The sequence below is a fragment of the Carya illinoinensis genome, chromosome 14 (genome assembly GCF_018687715.1).
Source record: "Carya illinoinensis cultivar Pawnee chromosome 14, C.illinoinensisPawnee_v1, whole genome shotgun sequence".
NCBI classification, from domain to species: Eukaryota; Viridiplantae; Streptophyta; class Magnoliopsida; order Fagales; family Juglandaceae; genus Carya; species Carya illinoinensis.
Window position 1 is genome coordinate 17,053,268 of NC_056765.1, and position 11,208 is coordinate 17,064,475.

The following is an 11,208-nucleotide window of genomic DNA, read 5'->3' on the forward strand; positions in this document are numbered from 1 at the left end:
AGTAATTTTGTAGAGAGAAGGATGCTTAGATGTGTATATATCACGTTTCCTGGCAGTCAAACTTTGGTTTTTGTTGTGAGCTTGATGATGAAAGTGCAAGGGAACTAGCTAGTTAGCATTTTCATTTAATTTATTTTTTCCCACAATTGTCATGTCGATGCATTTGTAGGTTGAGGACAAATGCTTCCAAATTTGCAGGTGTACCGACTATATTATTGTTTTGCTAGATAAAAATTTTGGATCAGAGAATAAGGATTATGGAGGTTGTCCCTTTGTTTAATGTTGGAGTATAGCATCACATATAAAAACATGGAATTAAAGTCTAAAGAAGAAAAGGTCAAGGCAAAAGTAGACAATATACCTTAGTTATTTTCTATTATCTTGATTTTCAGTATAAATAGATCTAAATACAATGATCAGTTTACTTAATTCATTCAGTACAATTCCTTTCAGATAGATTACATTCACCATCTTCTCTATTTTCATTTTTTTTTCATTTCCAGTTAATGAAACTCTCAACATGGTATTAGAGAGAGGTTTTGCAATAGTTTTGGGAAATTCCCTAATTTCGTAGAAGTCCAAAAAGCAGGCCACAATTAGTTGATTCTCTGCTGAAGCAGAGTATCGAGCTCTTGCAACTACAACATGTGAGGTGCAATGGTTAGTCGATGCCTTGCAGGACTTGCAGATTAATCTCAAGTTGTTTTACATTTCCTCTCGGCTACAGTTGGCAGATATACTGACCAAGCCACTGGGTTCATTGCCTTTTCATCACACTCTCCACAAGATGAACATTCTCAATATTCATGTTCATCTTGAGGGGGGTGTTGGAGTATAGCATCACATATAGAAAACATGGAATTAAAGTCTAAAGAAGAAAAGGCCAAGGCAAAAGTAGACAATATACCTTAGTTATTTTATGTTATCTTGATTTTTAGTATAAATAGATGTAAATACAATGATCAGTTTACTTAATTCATTGAGTACAATTCCTTTTAGATAGATTACGTTGATCATCTTTTCTGTTTTCATTTTTCTCATTTCCAATATATGAAACTCTTGACATGGTATTAAAGACAGGCTTGGCAATATTTTTGGGCAATTTGCTAATTTCATGGAAGTCCAAATAACTGGCCACAATTAGTCGATCCTCTGCTGAAGTAGAGTATCAAGCTCTTGCGGCTACAACATGTGAGGTGCAATGGTTAGTCTATGCATTGCAAGACTTGCAGATCAATCATCAACAGCCCACAACTCTATACACAGATAGCAAATCAACAATGTCTATTGCCACCAAATCAGTTTAGTATGAAAGAACTAAGCACATACAAATTGACTGTCACTTGGTTCGAGAGAAATTGCAAGAGAAGCTTACCAAGCTGTTTTACATTCCTTCTCGGCTACAGTTGGCAGATATACTCACCAAGCCACTGGGTTCATTGCCTTTTCATCACACTCTCCACATGATGAACATTCTCAATATTCATGTTCATCTTGAGAGGGGTGTTGGAGTATAGCATCGCATATAGAAAACATGGAATTAAAGTCCAAACAAGAAACGGCCAAGGCTAAAGTAGACAATATACCTTAGTTATTTTTTGTTATCTTGATTTTCAGTATAAATAGATGTAAATACAATGATCAGTTTACTTAATTCATTCAGTACAATTCCTTTAAGATAGATTAAGTTCATCATCTTCTTTGTTTTCACTTTTTTCATTTCCAGTTTATGAAACTCTTGACATTTAATAAAAATTCTTCCACATCCTTATAATATCTATTTCTAACTATAATTTAAATGCAGGTGTATTATGTCCTGTGTCTTTACTAGCTTAGAACTTCACTTATCTGTTTGAGCATATATAATTGGATACAGCGATATCTTGATCTTTGAGATATATTAAATATAAATTAAATTATTTTGAGCTCTCTCTCTCTCTCTCTCTCTCTCTCTCTCTCTCTCTCTCTCTCTCTCTCTCTCTCTCTCTCTCTCTCTCTCTCTCTCTCTCCTTGTCAAAAAATTAAATACGGTATCACTGAGTAAGCTTAGCATGTGTATTTATGCCTATGTGATGATACTATCTAAGTAAATTAGTTATACAAATATAAAAATAAACTTTAAAAGTGTTGTTATTTTGAGTTGGATTTTTTCCCGAGGGTTATATTCAATGTTGTTGCAGCATGGGGCATTTTATAACAATTTTTTAGAATGGTTATGGAGCTTCGTAGCTGAGAGGAGCCTTAAAATTGCACTTTATAATGAACAGAAAAGTTTATTTGTGTGGTGGATCCAGTTCTTTGAGCCAGAGATGATTAGCAAAAGTGAATGTTTAGCAGATGTGGTTCTTGAGTTTGCGGCAGAGAATGGCATTGCAATGAAATCACACTATGAATTATGGACATATAAAAGTGGATTGCGGTTGATACATATATACATGAAGGCTATGAAATGATCTTTACCATAAGGAAAAGTCATGGAGCAAGATAGTGAGCTGTCCCTACTCTGGAGGAAGTTGACTATAATCACAAGGAACCATTTCTTTTTTTTTTCTTTTTTTAATTTTATTTTTATAACAACATGTCAATACAACTTAATTCAAGTATATCTAACGAAATCAAAACTCAAACTTACTACATTTCCACTGCCTCTGACCCAACAAAAAGAAAAACAAATACCCAGTCCCACCCATAAAAAGCCTTTGTAACAATTGACATGCATTAATAAAGATCTTAAAGACTTGGCAACTGTAATTTAAAGTAACGCAAACAACTGGGTACAATGAGTGGGGACTCCACTCTCCAGGCATGCATTCAATGGATAAAACCCCAAACATATCTAATCTCAATCCCAATCCCAATCCCATTCCCCCCCAATCCCAATAAAGAACTTGATGTTGTCAAGTGAGAAAAATGTGATCCTGAGCATGATAGAAACTTACTGCTAAGATGTTGGCAATCTCATTATGTACCTGGCCTCCATTTTAAACAATCCACCAACTTCCACAAAAATTAGGAGTGAGATTGGGATCGCAAAGATCTACGGCATCCTTCAACTTGTGGAAACCGTGACATAAAGGGCATTATCATGTCAGGTGGACAGCTAGAAGAGTAGCTGGCAAACCGAACATTCAATCGGTAGTCATGAACCGTGAGCCCTATATAATGGAAAGTAATTCAGCGTTGTTTAATGAAATTCTCCAAATACTCCTGTAAAACTACGAAATTGTCTATTAATTTTCTTGAATAAATTGGTTAGATCCCAATATTATTATTATTATTAAACGAATCAGATATTTAAAGAAAATAAACAAACTTATATAACACAACGATTAGTTACAAAGGAAAACTGTTTAAAGAACTCTTTAAAGGTAAAACCCTACAGAGCAACCAAACTCAAGAAAGTCAATCTTATTATTTGAAAATCAATTATAAGTAATTATCAATTACAAGACCTTTGTAACTTGACTCTCTTACTTGTCCAGACAAATGAACCATTTGTCTTCTACTGTAGTAGTAGCCAGAACCTCTGGCTATCTTCAAACTATTGACTTCCCTCCTGAAACTCTAGTGGCTGAAATCCAATCAAAGATCTTTCACATTTGAAGCACGATCACACTTAAAGAGAGATTACAAATATGAAAATTCACTAAATAATTTTTTCACCAAAATATGCACTAGAAAGTGCTCTAGAAAATATATAGATCTGAATCTCTATAGATCTTAACCAATAGGATCTCTTAAATAAACAATCTGGAAAGAGTTCCAGTTGAAGTAGGATTTTTCTGAGCGAAGATATCTCCTGACGAATTGCTGACATTCCGTGATAACTATCTTCCACAGTGACTGATTTTGTTCGGCTTCTGTTATGGATAATTACAGATCCCCATGGACTCGATTTTTACCTAAATGACTTATCTAAACAACTTCTAAGATTTTTAGATAAACTCAATGTTGTTTAGAGATAAAGTCGATAATTATTTTACATTCATCCAAAAATTACAAATATAATGATAAGATAAACCTTATCATTTAGTCATCTAATCCTACCCAATTTTTACCTTTACAATCTCCCCCTTTGGCAAATTGGTGACAAAATCAGCTTGATAAATGTAATATAAAACCTGTCAAAAACACAAACAACGAACCAAGAAACCAAGTAGAAATTACAAACAAATAATCAAGAATAAAAGCTTATGTCCAGCAAAAATAAACTTTCTCCCCTTCAATATTATTCAACTCCCCCTTAACGAATTCATTTAAGCAAGTTCATTAAAATCCCCCTCAATAACACACTTACTGAAACTCCCCCTAAATTTCACAATACTAAAATATTTTAACATATTTCAATTTGTTCTTCCAATACTCCCCCTTTTTGTCATGAATCTAACAATACTCATAAGAGAATAAATATTATTTATGTGTGTCGAGACGAAAGACATGATGAACAACTCTCATGTGTCTCAACTTTTCATAGATTAAATGCACCTGATGTATAGGTATGAATGTATGTCAAACAATGAGCAAATGATTGAGACAAAAAAGCAAACACTTGGTATGCACTGGGATAAAACTGAACTGTATAATCACATAATGCACTAAAAATCGTCATCAATACATGCATAAAATCGAACCATATGAGCATATATTTCAAATTTTAAGATATTCTAGTCCTAACATCTAAACAAAAATCAAAATCTCAATCTCCATATATGTAGGTACCGAAACTTAAAATTGGAAGGAGATAATGATTTGAATAAATTCAAAATCTTACCGTGATGGAGAATCTTTAGTCAACAAACTTCGGACCAAGTATTTCTCCCAAGAAAATTGAATGAGATGTGGATGAGATAAGGAGAGCTAGGGCTTGTGTATAAAGAGTGCCATGTGTTTAGATGAGTTCCCGTGCAAGTGAAGGGGTAATTATGTCGGGGGGCTGGGCGCATCTTTGTGATTGAAATCACTTAAACCATGCATGTGCTTTGTGCCTTAGAGTCCCACTAGAACTTATGCCAATAGACCAGAAATCAAGTTCCAGACTTCTACTTTAGAATCACAAATACTCAATACTGACCCAATCACAAAATATATTTTATATTTTTATCACTTTATTTATTTTATTTTAAATAAAATAATAAATTAAAAAATTAAAAAAAACTAAAAAATGAATATTTTTCTTATATATATAAACAATGAGGAAAATAACATGTTTTGATGCATCTCAATTCAAACGTGGTGTCACTCACAAAACAAATTAATTAGAGTACACTCTCTTATTTGCAACAATTATCATGGATGTTCACTCGTCATAAGATCATTAATGTCAAAGCTCATGTGAGTGTGTGATGGAGTAAACTTATACCATAGCATTTATTAGTAATATATATTTTTTATTCTTCAATATATTTATGGTACTATTATTGAGAGTATTTTCTTCTTATGGATGCTCACAAGAGTTCATTACTCACCTTAAAAATCAAACTTTATGCTAGGGCCTAGATACATGAGCATCTCCTCCAAACACTAGTTTGCATAACCTTCTCCATTTTTATATCAATTTTTGTTGCTTATCTTTTTCCATAATGATAAGAGCAACGATTCTTTCTATAAGAACTTAGTGAAATAGATCCGTGTAGGGTGTTAATCTTTTTCTGAATAATTTAACACCAACTTTTTCTCTATAGATCAACTCTTTGTGTTTGGCAATGGGAGAACTATTTATTAATGTACTAGGTTCAATTAGTATTAGTCAATTCAAGGCATGAACTCCCTCTATGATGAGCATCAAGATAAACTTCGATTATAATATGCATATATATATATAAGTACCTCACAGTACTTTGTAAATAAACTTTGTCACGATAATCCATAGTGTTAATATGCACAATGTAGAGAGATGTATAGGTACAAGAATTTATTAAGTGAGCACACAAGTTCTCAAATTTTGACACGGGAAAAAATAATATATTTTTCTTATTTAAAACAGAAAAACAAAAACATAAAAGCAAAACAAAACAAAATGCAATAATAAAAAGAATGCAGAAACATGCAAGGAGTCCTATCAATTAATGTGACATGACATCTTCTCTGACCATCCACTTTGCTTTAAATTTTGGTCTATTCTTTTCATCAACATAACTTTGTATGATCTTTTCTTTATTTTGAAAGCAAAAATCTGCTAGTTTATCAAGTTTGAGACTTAACAAGTTGATTTGTTGACTCATATCACAAACTTGACTCTCTAGATTCTTCCCTTTAGTTTTTGGGTTTCTTTCACTTTAATTTTATGCACTTTATTCAAGCTAAAGCAATATGGCTTTATATGACCAACAACACCACAATGATGACAGTATGAATAAACTTACTTTGAATCAGCCTTTTTGAGGTTGATTTTCCACGAGGTTTTCTAAAAATATTTGACTTTGAAGCGACTTCTTTTGGATCATCCACAACTTGGCTTCTTTTGACAAAGACAATACCCTTAGAGGTAGTGGCAGCGGATGATGACATTGTAAGCTCTTTGTCTTGGAAAGTTGTGTATCCTAGGTCAAATCTTTCACAACTCAACTTCTGAAAACTCAACATCTCATCTAATTTATGTATTGCTATTTTTTGCTTGTGTGATGCTCCCAACTCCCAAGTATGGACACGTGAAAATTGAGGCGTCTGGATGATGACAACATGGGTCATGCATCACATCGCCAAGTGTCAAGTGTATGTACATGCAACATGTGTACAACAAAACAACACAACGGATAATTAAAATCAGTCAACTAAGTACCAGAATTGTTAAAATACAAACTCACTTAAATACAAGCGTAACAAAAATGTTACAAATATCCAGTAACAACATCATAAAAATCCAAAATACATAATTAAAAAGCAGGGAACTAATTCCCAATAAAATCAAGCAAAAACCACCAATTTACTCATTCGACGAAGTTGCCTCCTTGGGCTCAACTTCTTCGTCATCTGCATCAAAATCTATGATACCAAGAAATGGTATCACAGGTAAGCAATAATCCAAATAAACCACGAGATAAAAATACATTTATGCAATAACAAAATGCATGAACATAATACCATATGCATGAGACCCAAAATTATCATTTCTCAAAAATAAGTAATTTTCCACGCAGGCCAAAAATTCCATTTGGCCCAAAAATCCAATCCATTAAAACACATCCGCCATTTTTCCAGAAAATGGCCCAACATAAAATACATTAATCACATCTCACTATTTTTTGAGAAAATGACCCACATATCCAATTTGAATCCGTATGCACCATAATCTCCCCTAAAGACCATCCGCACACTCTGGCTCCTTTCACCACACCATAGGTAACAACCATGCGTGTGACTTCGTAACAAGCGATGCCTAGTTCCATACCCAGCGTGTTCGTAGCCAAATATCCTCTAGCCCCTGCCAGCAGAGGAGCCATGAAGTCGGCATAAGAGCGTTACCATCTCGTCCGATCTCGTTGTCACCTAGCGACAACCCATAGACGTTACTCAGTCTATTCCACTCCCAAGTGACTAGACGAGCTTCACCGAGATAATGCTCCATCACGCTTTGGGGTCGTGATACACACGCACCTAAAAATCTATTTTACATATAAAAATCCAGTTTTCATTCTTGCTCATAAATATGCATGCAATTATGCAATATAATGACATGACACAAGAACGACCAACAGCCAATAAATCCCAACATCAAGCAATCACACAAACTCTGTTCACCATTCCAACCAACCCTCAACTCCTCGAACTCAGCCCGACACAACCAACTAATTTTACAAAATATTTGTTAAAACAAAAATATATTTAAAGGCAATAAAATCTGTAAGTAGAAGCGCACGAACACCTAATTTAACGTCAAAACCTAGCTCAAAAATAAATTTCCAAAATTTACAATTTTTGGGACGGAAATGGATTTCGAAAACAAGTAAATTTTAAAGGGATATTTTCATCATAAAATGTTGATTTACTGAAATAAAAATCTAGATGATGATGGCTAGGAAAATGAGGTTGACGGCAAGAGCAAAATAATCAAGAAAACCCAAAGTGAAGCTCACGGCGTGGGGTCAAAACAGGGGCACGGGTTTGGCTACAATAGAGCACAAAAAGGGGCCACACAACTGGAAATGAAAAGGAATAAACCACAAGCTTGAATCATGAAAATGCTAGAGGAAACCGAGCATGAAAGTGGGGCCAAAAACAGAGCATGACCCACGGATTCACCTGCAAAAACCAGCAAAAACAGAGGAACAAATATAAATGCAAGAGAGAATAGGTAATGCATGGTTTAACAGCAAAGAGAAAAAGAAAGTTTGGAGATGAAAATGCAAGCTAATACCCAAATGAAATGGAGAAGGACTTCGGCACAATGGTTGAAGATGAAGCAGAAAATTTTCCAATGTAGGAGAAGAACAGCCGGCGCAACAGGAGAAGAAGAAAAGGAGAGAAAACAAAAGAAATGAAGAGAAGAAGAAGCAACAGCAGCAGCCAAAATAGACGAGAAAAAGAACGAAAATGAATGGGAAAAGAAGGGGAAGAAGTGGATAGCGCTAGAGGAGAAAGAAAGAAGAAGTCAAGCCCTAAGAGCTTAAAGCCAAAATGACGCCGTATTGCAAAGGAGAGAGGGCTGGGTTTCAAGGCTCACGGGCTGAGCCGGAGAATGAAGGGAATTTTGGCCCAAAAACAAAAGAGAAATCCACTAAACTAAGCCCAAACCGAAATCAAAGATTTAAGAAAGGAAAAATGCACAATAAAATAAATAAAAGCTAAATAAAAATAGTACAACTCACAATTAATAAAATAAAATTTTTAAAGCCCAAAAATAAAATAAAATAAATTAAAGCAAAGAGCAATTTAAATGTAAAATAATAATTAATATCAATAAAGCATTTTAAAATATTTTGCATAACTTAAAAATCATAAAATAAATCCAACGAATAACATATTAAATTTAAAATAAGAGAACTATTATTGATAATAAATTAAATAATTATTCATTAAAAATGCACCTAAAAATGGGGTATAGCTTACACATATGAAACTTTTCCAATTTTTTTTTCTAGTTCAGCCTTTTGATCCTTTAATCTGGATACTTCAATACCATAAATTTTTAATACCTCAAAAAGATTGTTTTTCACATTCTCTACAGCAGTAAATCTGTTGTACAGTTTCTTGTTGAGTTTCTTTAATTTATTCACTTCTTCACACACATCATCGTATGCTTCCTGTAAACTTAATTATTGGTTAGTATCAATAAGTGATACATCTGAATTACTATAATCACAACCACTTTTAGATTTTGTTAAAGCAATCTCAGGAAAATCATTCACAATAGTAGAAAAAGTTATAAAAGATTTTTCATCATTAGTGATGAGCTTAAACTTTCAAAATCTAAACTGTCATTAAGTATGACATTTAATGTTTTTCCTTTACTTTTCTTGAAATTTGGAAATTCAATTTTTATGTTACCATAACCAAAACATTCATAACACTTTACTTTATTATGATTATCAGATTTTTCTTTATTCCATTTTTCATAATAATTTTTCTTTGCAAAAAATTCTTTAACTCTTTATTTCTTTTCACTAGACTTTTTATTAGATGTGAATTTTCTGAACTTTCTTACTATGAGATATATATTTTCATTGTTAAAATTTACTTCATTAGAAAAATCATCTTGATCCTCTTTAACTATTTTGAAAGCAATGGAGTTACATTTTCTTATTTGAGGAAGTGATGATTCATACATTTGTAAGGAACCGACCAGTTCTTCAACCTTTATTGTATCTAAATCCTTACTTTCCTCAATGGCAATAACCTTAGGCTGAAATCTTTCAGGTAGAGACATCAAAATCTTCCTCACAGCCTTTGAATCCTCCATCTTTTCACCGAGATTAAATCTGGAATTCACAATATCATTCAGTTTAGCATAAAAATCATTAAAACTCTCATTTTTCAACATTTTAATCTCTTCAAATTTTGAGATTAGCATTTGTAATTTTAAATTTTTTACTATTCTTGTGCCTTCATGTATAACCTTCAAAATATCCCAAAATTCTTTAGCAATTTCACACATAGAGATTCTTTTAAATTCTTCGGGGGATACCGCCATGAAAATAGCATTAAGTCATTTGGTATTCCAATTGCAATTGCTGATTTCATCCTTTGTCCAAGCATCTATAGATGTCTCGAGTTTAATCTATTCTCGTTCAACCAAATGCAATACACGTTCATCCAAAAACTTGAGAAAAGCCCTAATATGAACTTTCCAATAAGAATAGTTTTCCCCATCGAAATATGATGGAACATATAATGACGTCGACATAATTTACAAGAGCACAGATCACACTCGAATGAGTGAATCACGCACTGATGCCAATTGAAATTCCCCAAGTATCCCTGTAAAATTATAAAATTGTCTACCAATTTCTTTGAACAAATTGGTTGGATCTCAATATTATGATTATTAAACGAATCAAATATTTAAAGAAAATAAACAAACTGGAAAGAGTTCAAGTTGAAATAGGATTCTGCTGAACGAGGATGTCTCCTGACAAATTGCTGACATTTCACGATAATTCTGTTCTGCAGTGATTGATTTATGTTCGGCTTCTGTTATGGATAAATACAGATCCTGATGGACTTGATTTTTACCTAAATGACTTATCTAAACGACCTCTAAGATTTCTAGACAAACTCAATATTGTTTAGAGATAAAATCGATAATTATTTTACATTCATAAAAAAATTACAAATATAATAATAAGATAAACCTTATCATTTAATCATATAATCCTAGCCAACTTTTACCTTTACATTTAATGTATTGTATCTAGAGAGAGAGAGAGACAGAGAAATGGAAGTAGTTATGAAGATAGTGAGAAGTTGGTGATGGACCTCAAGACTTTATTCCTGAACATGCTATTCGAGCAACTATATTTCTTCTCTAAAATTGAGGTTCTGTCCTCTTCCCAAAAACAAGTTTTTAAAACATAGCCAGAGGAGTATATGATGTTGGCATAAGAAACAGGTGAGTGTGGCCAATCCCGCATTTGTCATGCAAAGCAGTCTTCAGCAAGAAAAGAGGGAATTAAATATATTGAGGAAGAGAAATGCTCACTGTCTTTGCAAGAGAAGCTCACATTGAAAATAATGATTTAATTACTGCCAAATAACCGGGTGCTAAAGTATTCA

The 11,208-nt window shown here is 33.2% G+C and overlaps 1 long non-coding RNA gene across 1 annotated transcript; it reads right to left on the reverse strand.

Moving 5' to 3' along the window:
• Nucleotides 1–2,698: 2,698 nt before the first annotated feature.
• LOC122294936 lies at nucleotides 2,699–7,159 on the reverse strand. Its single transcript, XR_006237805.1, has 2 exons — nucleotides 4,059–7,159; nucleotides 2,699–3,155 (listed from the first exon to the last, which is right to left on the reverse strand). It is a non-coding gene; the product is annotated as an uncharacterized LOC122294936 (long non-coding RNA).
• Between the last annotated feature and the right edge of the window lie 4,049 nt (nucleotides 7,160–11,208).